This window comes from Thamnophis sirtalis, unplaced genomic scaffold (assembly GCF_051295495.1).
Source record: "Thamnophis sirtalis isolate CommonGarterSnake01/CBP01778 unplaced genomic scaffold, rThaSir2_p1.2 scaffold_8, whole genome shotgun sequence".
NCBI lineage: Eukaryota > Metazoa > Chordata > Lepidosauria > Squamata > Natricidae > Thamnophis > Thamnophis sirtalis.
In genome coordinates, this window is record NW_028261388.1 from 85338263 (window position 1) to 85357511 (window position 19249).

Sequence of the window (19249 nt, forward strand, 5' to 3'; positions counted from 1 at the left end):
AAGAAAGAAAGAAAGAAAGAAAGAAAGAAAGAAAGAAAGAAAGAAAGAAAGAAAGAAAGAAAGAAAGAAAGAAAGAAAGAAGGAAGGAAAGAGAGAAAGAAAGAAAGAAAGAAAGAAAGAAAGAAGAGGGCAGGAGGGAAGGAAGGAGGGAAGGAAAGAAAGAAAGAAAGAAAGAAAGAAAGAAAGAAAGAAAAGGGAAGGAGGGAAGGAAAGAAAGAAAGAGAGGGAGGGAGGGAAGGAGGGAAAGAAAGAAAAGAAAAGAACAACAGGAATAAAATATAATACACTACCCAAGATAAACACTATCAATCAGTCAATAAGCTGGAGTCAGTTTGTTGAAATTAAACAGATGCAATGTTCTGCATGTGAATAAAGCGGGACTACATCATAATTACCAGTTCACCCATCATGACTTTGATCAACTGGGACTTTTATACTAACATCAAGAAGATGTAGATAATATTACCAGCTTTAGTCACACCTGTTTCACATGCAAGATTCCCTGAAAACTGTGAAAGTTACACAATTCTCACATAGGCAGCAAGAGAAACAGGATTAAATTTCAAACCATTATTTAAACAAGGGAGAGACGTTGAGATTCTCCCTCCTCCAAAGCAGGACTAATAGTCCATTACCTCGGGCAGGCAAAAGGAAGAAGTGCAAAATCTATCAACAGAGTTTTTGTACTTGAAATACTTAGTTGTTGGAATATTTTCATTATTATTTGCAGCTTTCAAGCTTGCATAGAACAAAATCATCACGCAAACCTGGATTTGTCTGTCTGTCTAATAGTCCTGTCTTCCCGCAGAAGTCTGATAGGGACTGTTAGGGCTGTACTTATCCATTTGGGAACATTTTGATTGATGTGACATAAATTCAACCAAAGCCCTTTCCCCCCCCCCCTGTACACACTAAACCATTGTTTCACAAACTTAGCAACTATAAGATAGCAATAGCAATAGCAGTAGACTTATATACCGCTTCATAGGGCTTTCAGGCCTCTCTAAGCGGTTTACAGAGAGTCAGCATATTGCCCCCAACAATCTGGGTCCTCATTTTACCCACCTTGGAAGGATGGAAGGCTGAGTCAACCCTGAGCCGGTGAGATTTGAACCGCTGACCTGCTGATCTAGCAGTAGCCTGCAGTGCTGCATTTAACCACTGCGCCGCCTTGGCTCTTGGCTATAAGATGAACTTCAAGAATTCCTCAGCTAGCCATATTGGCTAAGGAATTCTGGGAATTGAAGTCCATCTATTTTACAGCTGATGATTTTAAGAAACACTGCACTTACCCTGTGCAAGCTAGATTGTTTAATCTAAGCACTAATTTGAACAGCAGCGCAGTATTGCCTACATCCTGCCAGCCAAGAATTATACGTGGTCTAATGCGCATACACATAGGATTATCACAGTGCAAACTGCATTCTCGCTGTACTGACTCATACACCAGATAATCTAATTTTTTTTAAAAAAGATATATTTGAAGTTTTATCAACCGAGTACTGTGCTATCATAAAATCACAAGCCTACTGACCTAAAACCCCAGAAGGTACATAAAATTAACCTACAGCAGCTACACTGAAGTAAGTGATAAAAATAGCTTTTGAGAAGTGCAGTAAATAATTAGAAGCCTTGGGGCTCTTTGTAAAATCATCCAGCAGCAATTGTTAGAATACAGGTACAATGAAGAAATTATTCATTAAAGCAGGGAGGGGGAAAATGTTCCCCTCTGAATGCTAAAGGAATGAAGGGGGGAAATCAATTTGAGGAAAGGGTATGTAAATAAAAATATCATAACCTAATTTCTTTAAAGCTATGAAGTCTTTAAAGAAACATGGTGGGCATCTTGATTTCTTCTTATTGTAAATGTTTTATTCATTTTCATTTTCAATTTTGTACATTCACTTATATACTGGATATTGGTAATAATAATATTATAATCGTAAGAAAAACAAAAAACAAACAAACAAACAAAAAAAAAAAACACCCCCAACCGAAACGCAACTCATAAACCCCACCTATCACTTTCACACATCCCTTCTTCTCCCCCTCCAACTTTCCTTTCTCCCTTCAACAATCACCCCTCCTACTTCCCTTTCCCCTCCTATCTTCCTTTCTCGCCTTTCTCACCCTCCCCCCTCTCATCCTCCTTACATTCCCCTCTTCCTCCCTCCTTACTTCTCCCTCTTCTTTTCCTCTACTTCTCACTATTTCTCTATTCCTTACATCCAGAAAAAAAAAAGGGAAAGAAAAAAGCAATAAGAAAAAAAAAAGAGAAAAATAAAAAGAAAAGATAAGGAACAGCAGTATACAAGTGTATTCTTCTATATATTGAAGCTATATCTCCACCCACCCACCCACCCCCAATGAACCCCCCTCCCTAACCCCCTCCGACTTCCCAGGTCACACGCCCAGCACAGTTCAGTACCATTCACCTTCAAAGTATCTTATTAACAATAATAATGAAAATAAAATAAAAAGAACACTCCGAAAAAGAAAACAAAAACAAAAAAGTAAATAAAGTAAAATTAAAAACTCTTTTGCATTATGCTCAGCCTCCCATCGTTCTTCAAATTTTAAACAGTATAAATCATTCCATTTATATTTTGTCCTCGTCCCTTAGTTCTTTGATATTTACCCCCATCTTCCTGTAGAATCTCCAGATAGTCTTTCTTAAGCTTATATTCAAATATTAGTTTATACAAAAATCAATTTGTCTTCATATTTTCGCTGCTCATCTTCCTATCCTTCGTTTCACGTCTCCATTCCTCCCAAGCCCAGATTGCATAAGATTAGGATCTCGCTCTTCACTTTAAAATCCTGAGCTTTTTATATTATACTTCAGACTTGTAGATTCATAAAACATATGCCCAAAATTCATACCAGTTCGTTCAACCCCAAGATTCCTTCATCAATATCTCACTCCACCTTCCTTTCTGCTCCACACTCCATTCACCCCAAACCGCAATTCAAATAAATCTTAGTCCCCGCTTTCCTCACAGAAAACACTTCGTGCGCAGTTCGGATTTAAACTCAAATAAATCTTGTAAAAGTCCCGTATCAATACACAGCTTTACCATTTCATACCAAACAGAAATCCTAAAGTTTTAATCAGTCCAAAAGCTTAGAAAGTATTTTAAAAACATCGCTGGGTCTGTATTCTTTACTCTTCTGTCCTTCCAGAAAGAAAAGGCAACCCTCTGCCTTATAACCACGTGTCCCGCTGCTTTGAAGATATAACTGAATCCTCAGTTTCCGCTCTTCTGCCTCTCCAGTAGGGGGAGAGCAACTCCCTCCTTCTTGTAGTCAAATGAGTTGCTGCTTGTCTTTCCTTCACCTTGTTCTTCCGCATTTCCGGGTGAGTCAGGAAGCCCCGCCTTCAGAGTTTTATAATAAAAGTCCCGAGCTTCCGAAACAGAATTAATACGAAATCTTTGCTTTTCAAATGTAACTGTAATTCCAACTGGAGCCTCCCATTTATACTTTATTTGACGATTTCTGAGTTCTTGGGTTAAAAAAGTATAACTTCTCCTTGCATGGAGCATCTGAAGCGGAATATCTTTAAAGACGAACAAATCGTGGTTCTCAATTCGGAGCCTGCTTTTATAAAACTTTTGTAAAATCGCATTTCTAGATTCTCTTGTGAAAAAATATATAATTATGTCTCTTGGAAGCTGTCGTTGCTCCGCCACATGCGAATTCTGGCAATAGATTTTTCGAATATTCCAATCAAAATTAAGTCCTGGGCCTCCCACCAGTTGGCTGAAAGCTTCTACAAAAGTCTGTTTCAAACTCTCTCCTTTCCTTTCAGGCAATCCTCTAACTCGTATTGCAAACGCCTTTGTATTATAATTTATCATTGTAAGTTGTGTTTGATTATTAATAATCTCTTGTTGTAAAGCTTGAATATTAGAAGACAAATCAAGATTAGCCCTCTCCAAAGATTCCAATTTCGTCTCCATTTCTTCAACATGATCTGTTAAAGTAGACGTGACTTCAAACACATTCGCATTCATCTGGGCAATTTTGGCATGTATTTTATCGCATAAATCCAACACAAATTCTTGAATTTCTTTTCTAAAGTCATTAATTATTTGGGAGAGAAGCTCCTGTGTCAAGAAATCTCCAGTAGATGGCGTAGGAGACAAAGGCAGCGATTTGGTAGCAAGTTCTTTAGGCACAAGGGGGGAGGTTTTTTTTGCCTGTTTAGACTTGGGAGGCATTATAGATAAAATCTGAGAATAGACAGCTAAACAGTGTCTTCAGCTGGCCAGCTCTCAATAAATTATTTGTGGACTTTGCTCATTAATGAGTAGCGGTCTCCGGGGAAATAAAGCCAGTTAATTACGTCATCAATCACCAACACAGTAAAAACGCCATTTTGTGTCCCAATTGCGCAGAGAAGTTCAAAGGAAAAACAAGGCTGGTGTTTAGATAGTTAAAAAAAAACACACACACATCACAGAGGTGTGACCCGCTCGTATTATCTTAAAAGCAATTTGTCATTGTCCTGAGTGCGGGGGAGGCTGTCTAGGGCTGCAAAAAGGCAGGTGTAAAGAAATGGCTGGAGATGAAAGCTCAGCTACGTTGGATCCATTCTCTGTTCGCAGCCCCAAAAAAAAAGAAGAGGGCTGTGAACTACGAATAAATCCTAACACCTGAGCTTCTGCCTGTCCCTTTCTGCCAGAAAGGGATGATATCTATTGATCTTAATTAGATATACAGACCAGATCTTTAAGAGGGGCTTCGTTGAGCTCCTCGGCGACAGGCTCCTCCCACAGGAAGCCCTTGATTTCTTGACTTTTGAGCACAACAGGGTATCTGAGTTTATTATCTGAAAACCGTTTGCCTGTTTGTAAAAAGATTGAAATTTCTCTTGGATTTTTTTAGAAGTATCATTGGAAATAATTGCTTTAAGTAGTCTTTGTTTAACAACTGCAGTTGGAATTTCAGTCACAGCACAATACAGGTGTATAGTATGATGTCGCATGATTGAAACACTTAGTAATCCCTGCAGTCCCTATTGGGTTTATGAGTTGTTAACCAAGCATCACACATGCCAGTGACTTGCAACTTTCTGTAAGCAATAGCAATAGCAATAGCAGTTAGACTTATATACCGCTTCATAGGGCTTTCAGCCCTCTCTAAGCAATTTACAGAGTCAGCATATTGCCCCCAACAATCTGGGCCAGATCTAAGCATCCCGTGGGCCGGATCCGGCTTCCGGGCCTTGATTTTGACACCCCTGTTTTATATACTTGTTAAAGATGCAGTGTTATGACACCGATTCATATAGTCTGGTCTTGTGATATCAGGGCTTTTTATTACTTAGTAGCAATCTGACATTGATTATGTACTGGGAAATGTAATGCTTTTTTAGGTGTCCATGTTCCTTTGAGCCACATTTCAACATAGTAACAGAAAATAAAAAGTGGTTATTCTGCATTTTTGCAATGACAGGATGGTTGATGATACAAAGATGAAACAATACTCACTCTTTTCTGTTTTCCCTTTGACTTTAGTTCCTCTGATTTATACACTCATCCTTTACATCTTTATTTTGAGCAATATCCTTGACTGTGGATAGCCAATAACAACACTTTTTTAAAGCTTCTTATGTCTAGCTGGGAATGAAGAAATGGGAAAATTTAACTCTAGTCTGATACCCCACAAAACACGTCAAAGCAACAGAAAACTGAGGGTTTACTGTTACCCAAGGAATACATTACTGTAAGTGATAATGGATCAGTTTCATTAAGTAATCAATTTGAGCCATTAATGATGATAGATCCATAGGAAGAAGGTAACAGAAGCTGCCTAAATCCAACTTCTGGAACACAAACTCAATTTTAGGGAAGAGTCCAGAGATAGTGAATCTAAGTGAAGAAGGCAATACTTCCACAGAACTTATAGCCAGGCAGTGCCTATGCACTGCAGATATCTTGATTGCAACTTTCCAGAATTTGCAGGATATCGATGAAAAATTAGGATAGTTATAACAAAGGTTAAATTGCATCTTGGCTCACTATAATGGAGAATTGCTTGAGAGACTATTTAAGAAAGAAATTTATTTTCAGAGGGTTGCAAAAAATAGAACTTAAGCCATAAAGAAAGATAAATACTGTCTCCAGATTGTCTAACAAATTCTCCCTATGGTTCATCTTCATCAAACAGCACAAAGAATGCTCTCAATTATTGATATTAAAATTAACAAGCAGATGGTTTTAATGTAAAACTGTTACTCTTTTATTAACTCTGTTACTATATATTTGCATGTCCCAGATTGATGAGAATAGATCCTTAAGAATTTTGATGGACAGAGAATATTAATTAGATCTAATAGTTCAACTATTCCATTAATGTTCAATAACACAAAAGACCATCAGCAGATTAACAACATCTACCAAGATGTTTATTCAAGAAATTTGTCATAAAATGAAATTTGTCTCTTCCATCAAGACACTTCAAACCTTGTGATTTTTTTTATTCCATGCAATTAGGCACAGCTTAATTTAGAAGTAGTTTATAAAATAAACTATAACTTTGATAAGGTGATGTAGATATTATAGAGGATGACCTTGATGTAGAGGAAAAAGATCTATTACCAAGGCAACAAACAGATAAACATGGCTTAACCCCCCCCCCCCTAAAGAAGGAAGCATATGAAAATATCTCAGATAGGCACCTCTCCAAGAAGTGCCTATTTTATTAAGAGAAACACATTTGTCACTAGAGTCATTCTAATAAAGGCAGCTTTAAACATCAGATATTACCTCTATCACCCCATTTGTGGGCTAAATTTTGGTTTTTTTGTACATTTGGAGAAACATTGTACTGAAGGCCAATAGATTTAGTTTGCTTTTACTCTTCTGTGTATATAATTGTTTCATTTTTTTTTCTCTTTTAGACATGCTGACTTAAATTTACACATAACTTTAAAGTTATTAGACAGAATGATAGGAACATACATATGAGATGGAATAGGCTGTGAACGAAAAGCATTCATATTTTTCTTTCTTTTTCCTTCTTGTTGCTAATAATAAACTAGAAGTGAAAATAAACCGAAAAGCTAATACAGTACAAGAAATGCTGTAATTTAATAGTAATACGTGTAAGTGGTTTTAGTTGAAAAAATCACATAAGGATACCAATTTTTCCTTTCCTTTCCTTTCACAGTAGCTTATTCCTGAGTATCAGACTGGCTTTGTAGTGGGTATTATAATTAGAAAATTCCTACTTGAAATGCTTTAGATGACCACATGATGAATAATGCTAACATTGTTCTGTAAGGCCATAGTGACAGACAATGATTTTTGTGATGTATTTTGGGTGGAAGCTAAGAATATAGGAGCAAATGAAGTAGTCATTTAATTTGCACTCTGAACTTGCATTTAAGCAATAAGCAATAGCAGTAGACTTATATACCGCTTCATAGGCCTTCAGGCCTCTCTAAGCGGTTTACAGAGAGTCAGCATATTGCCCCCAACAATCTGGGTCCTCATTTTACCCACCTCGGAAGGATGGAAGGCTGAGTCAACCCTGAGCCAGTGAGATTTGAACCGCTGACCTGCTGATCTAGCAGTAGCCTGCAGTGCTGCATTTAACCACTGCGCCACCTTGGCTCTTAATTTCTACATGTATCGTACATGTTTCAGAAGTGCAATATCAGAACATACTCTAAAAGAGGAATCTATTCAGCCAGAAAGAATTTGGATAGGTTCTGCAAAACCTTTTGGATAAAGTCATGAACAGGTTGTGAATTTTTCTTTAGATATGCAAGCTGCATTCACAGACTTCAGATTATAGAATCGTACAAGAAGTATTAGTTCTTAAAATGGTCTTTGTAGTCTTTTACATCATTCTGGACTTACTGAGGAAAATCGGTTGATTTCTTAAGTGTGAGGACATTGTACTGCTGTTTATGGTGAGCTACTTCAAGCTGCTCATAGCTCTGTAACTTAAATAGCAAAAGAACAGATTTGCTAAAGGCAGAGAAGTGTCAAGCCTTTTGCAAGACAGACCACATGATGGATTGCTACATAGAGAATCAATGCAGACTTAGAGGGTTGGTTAGCAGAATTAGGGAAGAACACAAGATATAAGGAAAAGAAAAGCAAAACAAATGTATCCATTAAACTCATATGAAGGCCATTTTTTGAGTGCTGGGGTTGGATAAGTCACAAGGTCATCTGTAGGATTATTGGGGTAAATATCAGATAAAGCTGATCAGATTTGTTTGGGATTAGACTCTGAATTTTAAGATGATGGAAACAATCTCCTCTGTCTGCTAATCCAAACATGTGTTTATTGGATTCCCTGTCCCTCTTGGTTGAGGAGGAATAGCTGGGAGGTGACAGAATTGGGTCCATGCTGTGATATTTGCCTCACTAAGACAGATACTGGCCACTTAAAAAAGGCAATCATGAATCCTGTCCTGAAGATGATTTTGCTAGACAACTGAACAGAATTTGACAATTTGTATTCCCTCCATAACCTTTCCTTTTAAAGGAAGAAGATGGTCACCCTATGATAAAAGAGTCCACTGGAGGAAATTTATAAACTTTACTCGTTTCACTCAGATTTTAGTCCTGGACATAGTACTGAGATAGCATTGGATGCAATTAATTTTTCTAACTGTGAATGTGCAAATTGACTTACTAATATAGGCAGTACAAGCAACGAATTTGTGTAGATCCTTATTTCCCTACAGGAAACTGTAAGCAAAAATAAGAACTCTTATTTATAACTGTTCCTAGTACGTAAGTAGACAATGGAGATATGTAATAACTTTTGGGCTATTACAATATGTATTGTAAGGTTTGTTTGAAAACTTGATACATTGAGTTCTTGATTATGTGTGGTGCTTAAATTTTCGCTGGTTATCTCATATGAAATCCAGATAGTGTGGCCCCTTTGAACTACATTTTAAGTTGGGGTTGATTGATCTTAAAGACATGAAGGTCAAAGAAGTGATGTGAGTTTCCCCGAAAATAAGACCGTATCTTATATTTTTTTGCCACCAAAAAGGCACCAGGTCTAATTTCCAGGGGTGGGATGTCACCCACTGACTCACCTCACCTGCACATATCACCCATGGCTTCCTTTTCACTGTTAGAGGCCTTAAGTCATTTGTTCTGCTGGCTGGTGGAAGAAGAAATGGGCCGGCAGGTGTTGGGCTGTGGAAGGTCTGGCTGCAATATCCGAAGGTAAGTAGTAGGGTAGCTCCACCATCAGCCCCATTTGCCCCTAGCTTAATTTTTAAGTCTACTGCTATATTTTACCCATGCACCCTGGAGTGGGCGGGATCTTAATTAGGGCTTAAATTGGGCACACATGAAAATCAAGGTAGGACTTACTTTTGGGATAGGTTGTATTTTTGGGAAAACATGGTAGATGTGAAACACATATGTGAAAAATAACTTATGTCTAAGTTGTTGTTGTTGTTATTGTTGTTGTTGTTGTTGTTGTTGTTATTGCATGGTTAATCTTTGGTGAGATTCACAGCCTTTGGTTGGTAGCTCAACAGCTCGAGTCCTAACCAAGGACCTAGGAACTGCTAAGGCAACGTCGGAGGATATAAGCTGTTCCAAGTAGGGTGGTTTTTTGTAGAATCAAAATGTTCAAGACTGATAAATTTAGAATTTCCAAATAGTGAGGTAGCCCTTTGGGTATTGCTCCAAGGGCTCCAATTACAATCGGGACAACACACGATTTCATTTTCCACAGACGCTCAACTTCAATTTGCAAGTCCTGGTACTTTGTGATTTTTTCTTGCTGTTTATCTTCAATTCATGCATCTTCAGGTATTGCAATGTCAATGACCCATACTTTTTTTTCTTTTCAACTATTGCTATGTAAGGTGTGTTGTGAGCCAAGTGCCTGTCAGTCTGGATTCTGAAGTCCCACAAGATCTTGACTTTCTCATTCTCTAAATCCTTCTGAACCTGATGTTCCCAATGGTTTTTGCTGTACTCAAATCCAAACTTTTGGCACAATTTCCAGTGAATGATCTTAGCAACACGGTCATGGCATTGTAGGTAGTCAGTTTGTGAAATTTTGCTGCACCTGCTGATCAAGTGGTCGACTGTCTTGTCTTAACAGTTCCAAGTTAGCTTTTGGTCAGTTTTGCCTTCAATACTTTTCAAGTATTGGCTATTCATAGCTTTGTTTTTTTTCCAATTTTTAGCTCGCTTCTTAATTACTTCTTTCTTATATTCAGCTTTTGACTTAGTTGTCTTTAAAAGGCCTCCTTTATTTACTTCCTTAATCATTGGTTCTTCACTTTTCTGGATGTAATCATTCAAGCTGTGTCTTTCTTCTTCCACAGTCTGTTTTACTTGTAGGAGTCCTCGACCACCCTCTGCTCTTAGTAGATATAATCAGTCAACATCACTATTGTTGTTGTTGTTGTTGTTGTTGTTATTATTATTATTATTGATCTTGCACAGTCAGCCACATATTCAGAGTGGGTTTGGCACCTATTGACGCCTTACAAAGGACTTGGGATAGGCAAATTGATAGTTGATTTTGTTGTTATTGTTGTTTTAGTAGGAGACCTATCCATGAGAGTGGAAATACTTCTACTTCTCCCGAAGAAGACAAGTTTTATGTATACATATTTTTATCATATTTTTTTTATTATTCTCTGTACCAAAGGTCCTCCTTATATGAATCATGGTGTTGAGTTAAGGCGGACTGCTGAAATAGTTTCCCCTCCCAATGTTTATGTCATTTTTAATGAAAACACCAATAAAACTATATTGCTTGAGACTCTGACTTGGCAGCTTCCCAACCCAAAGTTTTTCAAAAGATCAGTTTTCTGTTTTTGTTTTTCACTTTTAGAAGTTGCTGTGTAATGGAGACCTAGCACATTTCACACTGCAGTAGGCACTTGCTCATACAGCTTCTACTATTACGATCTAGGTGACATTATTGCCTCATACAATTTCCACTGTTGGGGAGGTTATCATTTAATTAACCCTGATAATGTCAAAAGGGAAATGCATAAATGTCAAGCTATTTTCCAAGTATCCTTTCCTGGGTCTTGGAACAACTGGTAATAGCATAGATTAAGATGGAGCATAATATTTTTTTAAAAGCAAAGGAAATAAACATCTGATTTCCCCCCCTCTTTCTTACTTTCTAAATGTTGTATAAAGAAAGACAGAGAAGAACTCAATTTGCAGAATTATTACTTATTCTTCCTGAAAAATCCTGACATGTTTTTTTTTTTTTAAGAATAGAATTCTTCAGATAAACAAACAAAACATTTAGCCAAATTTTTGGGCTGGGGTAATTAAGAAACTGAATTACGTGACCAAATATTCAGATGGAAAGTCGTGTTTAGAAATTTCTTCATGTTCGTTTCAAAATAATTCTGTTCAGCAACGAATGCAAATGAACGGAGCTTGCACAATTGTTAATCCCCCTTGATTTCTGAATGCAGCAGTTATATTGAGAAACACTTTCTTGCCCCCACCAGGTGTAGCACCTTACATATTTTACAACAAATTCTGGTCAGCAGTTTGTTCAGGTCTAAACATACACAGGAAATGAAATCTCACAGCCTCTAGGGACACACGAATCAACTTTTCCGCAACACCACCCTAATTTTTCATACCAGAGTATCTACCTGTAGGTCTGCAGTGAAGCAGATGACAGTAAGAGATGTTAAACCCTGATATGCAGGTGGGAATGTATCAGAGTAGCAATCCCCAATCTTTCTGGCTTGGTTGAGGGGGGGGGAGATTAGTTGGTTTTGTGTGAGTGGCAGCCACATGTGGAAATGCACACAGCTCCATTTGCATAAATGGTGGTCACACGCACTTGCCGCTTGCGGAGTGGAGTAGAGTGTGAATGCTCTCGCCCACCTCTCACATAGCAATAGCAATAGCAGTTAGACTTATATACTGCTTCATAGGGCTTTCAGCCCTCTCTAAGCGGTCTACAGAGTCAGCATATTGCCCCCAACAATCCGGGTCCTCATTTTACCCACCTCGGAAGGATGGAGGACTGAGTCAACCTTGAGCCCGTGAGATTAGAACCGCTGAACTGCAGATAACAGTCAGCTGAAGTGGCCTGCTGTACTGCACCCTAACCACTGTGCCACCTCGGCTCACATGGCCAGGATCCAAATAGACCATGGCCTGGTAGCGGGCCACAGCTTGGGGGTTGCGTGACCTATGAATCAGGGGACATGGCATATTTCAGCCAATGAGGAGCAAGTTCAGGCAGAAAACAAACAACAATGAGTAAAAAACATTCCAAAGTTCCCTTTCCCTAGGGTGCCTCAATGCTTTCAGAAGCTGGAATTCAAGCACTCCACTACCTGTTCTTCATACCTGCAAAGTCAAATGGCAGAAATAGGTGACCTGCTCTTTCTGAGTAGCAACATATCTGACTCAATTTGTAACACTTCCCCACCACCTAACTAGGTGGTATTCAGCAGGTTCTGATCAATTCTGGAAAACCAGCAGTGGAAATTTTGAGTAGTTCAGATGACTGGTAAATACCATCTCTGATTGGCCCTGCCCCCCCCCCCCATCTATTCTCTGTCTCTAGAGTCCCAGCTGATCAGGAGGAAATGGGGATTTTGCAGTGTCCTTCCCCAAGGAATGGGGTGGGAATGGAGATTTTACAGTACCCTTCCCCTGCCATGCCCACCAAGCCATGCCCACCAAGCCATGCCCACCAAGCCATGCTATGCCCACTAAGCCACGTCTACAGAACCAGTAATAAAAAAAATGAATCACACCACTGCACCTAACCGCAATCAAATATCCCCAAATGTGCTCTGGCTCAGAGAAGGAAAAAGACATACATGGAAACTGTGAAGCTGCAAAAATGGCAGAGCAGAACCTAGGCTCTTGACCTGCTGAATATACCAAGCAATTATGGGAAAAACACTCCCCTTTAAATAAGGAGCCAAAGTGTTTGGATGTAGCAAAGTATCTTTCATTGGCATATATATTGGCATGTAATGGCTACACTGAGCTCCCATACAATATAATTCAAAAGAGCCCCCAAACAAGCAAGGTGATCCAAAATGCCAGGCAGGAATGTTTAAAAAAATGATGAAAATTGTATTGTGAGCTTAAACTATGGGATGGCCTTCCTCTCATTCTCCCCTGTCAGCCTTTTACAGTACAGACAAGAAGCAAATTTATTAGTAGTAGCTCTATCTTTACTGTAAGGTTACACTTGGAGAATCTTGCAACATCTTTCTCTTTCTCTCGCTCTCCTTATCTTTATAGTCAAGACATTTTGAGACAATCCCTTCTGGGACATTTTGCAGGCTCCAGTTCCTTCTGCAAACTGAGCTGTTACCTGGTCTGTGGCTCTTGCTACTGTCTCCTAAAGTCATTCACACATACCAGTACACTATCCAAGTGCCTCTACGAAGGAGATTCTATGACTGCCTTAATTACAGATTGTACCATAAATATAGATAATACATTCTGACATTTACTGCTTCCTTCCACATCACAGGAAAGACAACAGTCTGGTTTCTGTTATCTGTCCCTTTCACATTGTGTGTACGTGTTTCCTCACCCTTATGCCATATGCAAGTCATCACACGTGACAGGAACCCTCCACATAAATGTCTGTGGAGATTCTCAGTCATTGAGATGATGGTGGCCTCAGAAGTCCTTTTTCAAAAAGCAACTGGACTGGGTTCTTCTTCTTCTTCTTCTTCTTCTTCTTCTTCTTCTTCTTCTTCTTCTTCTTCTTCTTCTTCTTCTTCTTCTTCTTCTTCTTCTTCTTCTTCAGGAGGAAGAAGAAAATGTTTCATTTCTCATCCAAGAAGCTTCATCGGTTCGGATGGTAGGCATATGAAACAATAGGCTCTGATTGGATGGTGGGAAGGAGATGGGAAGATGGTATTTCATTGCAGCATCTGATCTCAGAGACAGTGCTAACAACCAGATGACTGCAAAGAAATATAATCTTTCCATCCACCCCACCAGCATCCTACCAGAACCTATTCCCCCACCATCCAGTCTCAACTTTCAGTACCCATCCTTCCATACGCCCCACCATCAGAACTGATAAAGCCTTTTGGATGAGAAGTGTAATGTTTTGTTATTCTTCCTCAAGGAAAACAAAAAAACAAACCCACAGGGCAGTTGCCTTTTAAAAAATCACCTGTGAGAGAACCTTCACATCGTTTTCCATCTAGATAACTGCTAGCATTTTGCAGGAAAGGGATAGCACAAAAGTTTAAGTATACTCTTCAGCAGCAGTTCTCAAAGTATGGCCCGTTGGATTCCTGGGATTCAGGAATCTCTTTCAGGGGGGTCCCCAAGATCCAAATTATTTTCATAATAATATTAAAATTGTATTTATCTTTTTCATTCTTATTGTCATAAGTTTACACTGTTTCCACAGTTTGGCACACATGATATATGATGATATAATTGCTCTGACAACTAAAGGAATATCTGCTTGAGTATACTAGTGTTTTTTTTAGAATGCTCTAAAATAGTGGGTTTGAAGTATAAATATATGACAAGAGCCGAGGTGGCGCAGTGGTTAAATGCAGCACTACAGGCTACTTCAGCTGACTGCAGTTCTGCAGTTCGGCTGTTCAAATCTCACCGGCTCAGGGTTGACTCAGCCTTCCATCCTTCCGAGGTGGGTGAAATGAGGACCCGGATTGTTGTTGGGGGCGATATGCTGACTCTGTAAACCGCTTAGAGAGGGCTGAAAGCCCTATGAAGCGGTATATAAGTCTAACTGCTATTGCTATTGCTATTGCTATATCCACTATCAGAAATTAATTTCATTACTTCTCAATTCTTCTTCTCTTACTAACTACCTTTTGTTACAACTGCTGTAATCTCTGTTACATACATCATTGTTGTCCAAAAAAATGTTATCTTGAAATCCTGATGTTTTTCTTGCACCTAGAAGGAAGCACAAGAAGTAAATATGTTTTCTCTCATTTTGCAATAAAGTTTTATTTTTTAAAAAACTTTTAAAGTTTTTTTTAAAAATTATCTAATTTTTTTTACTTTAAAAATGTAGGGTTTTACCCACAAATTAAAAATAATTTAAAATGTTTTTTTTTCTTACATTTAAGGATGGATTGTTGGCTTAAAAATGGGAGATTAGAAGAATCACTTTCTCAATGTGCAGCTACATTGTCTATGAGGAAAGATGCTAAAATTATGAAACTGACATATCAGAGAGTTCTTTGACTCATAGGCGGGAGGAATTTATTCCAAAAAAACAGGGAAGAACTATGAATAATAAATGAAAATATGATGAAAGATCCATTTCCTTTGGATCTATAAACATTAACAATTACCTTATTGTGCCTTATGCAATGGAATATTTTCAAATAGTATTATGGTGCTGTCATTCTGAATCCAAAATCTTTCCGAGTTTAAAGAAAAAAGGAACTGAGTATTTTACAGATGTAAATATAATGAGCTCCTTAAAAGCCAGGAACTGTTTGTTACAGTTTTTCAAACTAGAAATGAAAAAAGAAGCAGAGAGATATCATAGAGGGTGGGTTATCCTATTGCATCGGCTGGAGAAGTGCACACAATAGCTGAGAGCCTAATGAAGCTTTGTAGGGTTGACATTCCTGAATTCCTGCTAGATGAAAAGTCAGTGAAAGAAATCACGGCAGAGCCGCTTTCCAATAATACAGTAACTCTTCAAATTAACGATTCAACTGCAAACAGGAAGGCCGAGTTAATAACTCATCTGCAGAATTGGACTCTTGTCTTATGAAGGGATGGATCTACAGAGGTGGCTGAATGCTTGCATTTGTCCACTGTCCGAACCAATTAATCATCAAAGACCTTCTGTTATGGAAATGCTTCACAATAATCACAAGTAGTGCTGAAATACTCCAATGCTGAACAACATTTTTTAAAAAAAAAAAAATCCCAGGCTTTATGCTGGAACCACTGCGTTGACATTTACACTAATGGTGAAAAAGCAATAATGGGTAAAACTGTTGTGATTTGGCACAAATTAAGGTAGTGGCATCAAATTTACTCCAGACAGCTTACAAAAAATATAGAAATATAGCAATAGCAATAGCAATAGCAGTAGACTTATATACCGCTTCATAGGCCTTTCAGGCCTCTCTAAGCGGTTTACAGAGAGTCAGCATATTGCCCCCAACAATCTGGGTCCTCATTTTACCCACCTCGGAAGGATGGAAGGCTGAGTCAACCCTGAGCCAGTGAGATTTGAACCGCTGACCTGCTGATCTAGCAATAGCCTGCAGTGCTGCATTTAACCACTGCGCCACCTTGGCTATAAGTCCCACATATAGGGGAAAAAACCACATAACAATAAAAGAAAACAATTTAAAAACAACAAACACTCTCATACATTCATTCTGGTCGGGGCTGGACCTCAACAATGAGGTCAACAGCCCCAGGCCTGCTGGAATAGCCAAGTTTTTACAGCTTTCCTGAAGGCCATGAGAGTGGGTATGATCCGGATTTCCGGGGGGAGCTGGTTCCAGAAATATTCAGAAACATTTCAACCATGGTCACCAACATTTATCTGCAGTACTCTGAAATCATAAAACTAAAAGCCATGACCAATGGCCCCAAAACTACCTGGAAACCCAGAAAACTGGAGCTGGAACTCGGTCATGTTGATGCAGAAATTTGAAGGCATGTAGTACTTTACCTTCGCTCTTTTTCTTTTTTCTGCATGCCACACTTCCTTGAAAAACAGTCCTCATAAAATAGACAATTGAACTATTGTGAGCAGGCCAAAGGCCCTACTACAGCCTTTCCCACTGGGTGCACACATATTTCTAGGCTATTTGCTGCAGAATTGTCTTCCTGAAAATTGCACAAGCGAACTCCTTCTGCAATGAAAGTCACAGGATCTGGAGTTACAAGTTACATTCCATTGCATTCAATCCATCATTTCCAAGCTAACAATGTGTTACTCTGGCTTCAGCACTTTTTTTCTGCTTCAGCATTTTTGCAGCAGTGCTCAATGTGCGCACTTCATATAACAAATCGCATTTTACTTTTATCAAATACAATTTCCACTGAGCAGCCAGCCGATCTCATATTATGAGCACCGTCTGATTAGCTGTGGATATGTAAATCACCTTTGCCATGAGAGCCATTAGAAAGCAGAGTTGTTCTCTTGGGGTGACTGCTGCATTTTAAATAATTCGATTCTAAAACGGTTTCCAAATTGCTCAGGTAATGACTAGGGAAACAGTTCAGCCAGACCACACCCTTTTCCTTGAATAAGACAAACGTTAGTTCAGCGAGCGCCAAACGTCGCCTTTTTCACACCATTAACAAAATGAGAAAGCAAATCTAGGAAGAACACATTTCAAAGTCTATTCTGCACATGGCGAGGCACTTAATAAGCTGCTTTCCAAAGTAATCACCAGGTATGTGAAAATAAGTTCTGACTGTCATGCTGAGACCAGTATGTCCTGAATAAATTATTTCTAATATGTTTTACTAAATACAAGCCTTCTTCGGTGCTGACATGAATGCTTAAACCGAGCAGAATTTCCCAGAGTTTAAGAGGCACAGTCCCTGATACAAGAAGATGTCTAAAGTAGAGCCACCCTCAAACTGAGCTCAGCTTCTGTTAACCATATGTGAAGCCATGCAGTTTCCTTAGCAATACTGTGGAGATGATTTACGACTGCTTTCTGCAGGGATTTTTAAAATTATTTTCTAGTATTGCCTGGAATTTAGAGTCTCCCATGCAATACACTCCCAACCAGCTCTATTTCCAAAATTCAGAAAAGGTCATTTCGATGCTTTCACTTTTGGGAGAAAACCAAAATATCAGAACCTTGGGGTGTTGTTTTTTTTAATGTTTTCATCACATAGCAATACCTTAATTACTGTTCCATCCAACAGTGTGATAACACAAGAGAAAGTAGAACAGCAAATATGTGATCAATAAAAAAGCAAAATCCATACATTAAAAATACAAAAAAGTTATATAAGCTACAAGAAAGGTGATTTTGAACCCAGGAAATAAGGTAGCTAATGCTACATTGGGAAATGATTTTGTTCTTTTTGGATGGATGGAAAGTTTGTTTTATGCAATTTTGGAATGGGTATTATGGATTGAATTAAATTATTAATCTAGAGCCGAGGTGGCGCAGTGGTTAGGGTGCAGTACTGCAGGCCACTTCAGCTGACTATTATCTGCAGTTCAGCAGTTCTAATCTCACCGGCTGAAGGTCGACTCAGCCTTCCATCCTTCCGAGGTGGGTAAAATGAGGACCCAGACTGTGGGGGCGATATGCTGACTCTGTAAACTGCTTAGAGAGGGCTGAAAGCCCTATGAAGCGGTATATAAGTCTAACTGCTATTGCTATCTTTTTCACAAAAAAGGCTATAATTGACATCTGCCATATGGCAAACACAGCATAGAAAATTACTGTATTTAGATTTTTTTTTAAAAAAAGATAAAAATAAGTAACTTCTTTTTTTCTTGAGTCATCACCCATCAGATAAGCACAGAATAAAATCTCAACCTTAGGTTCCAGTGAGCATTCAGGGTAATACTGAAGTTTTATAAAGTTAGTGGCTGATTTGTAGCCCTTTAATTTAATACCACCTCAGTCAGGTTGAGCTTCATGGCTTATCCTTGTAGCTGAATATTAATTTTGTCTAAGAGCTGATATTGGGGTCCCACAGAGTAGATTTCAAAAGGCTCCCTCAAAAGTTTTGTTGATCCCTTTGTAGATTAAGAATATGAAGTGAATATTATGGTGAAGTGGGAGCAAAGAGATGAATAATTCACAGAGCCTTGAATCTGCCTTTTGGGACATGAATACTGTGTAAGTTTTATTTGTTCCTCTGAATGCAGCCATTAGTCGATTCAGTGAGCTCCAGAAATGCTTAGAAGTGCAAAATTGGAGAATAGGGCAAGATAAGTGATTTCTGTTCTTTATGCTGATAAGGATTCATTGGACTACAACAAAATTGGGATAATATGGCTTTCAGTATTATCTCTTCAGTCCAGGAAACAAGCAAGAGCAAGTTTAGTGCATGGCTAATCCTGAACTAGAGGTTTAACTTCGGCTATAAATGTTAAACCTCTATCGTCTTCTAATTTGTTTTCTATTATTATCATTTTGTTTGGAAGGAAACCTTTGCTGGATTAATTATCCCTCTGGGGAATTTGCCAACATTCCTTTTTTTATGCTAAGTCTTGTTGTGAAAAGCTTTTTGTTTCCAAGGGTTGATGGCAATTCCTTTACTTCTTCAAATGCTGGACAAAC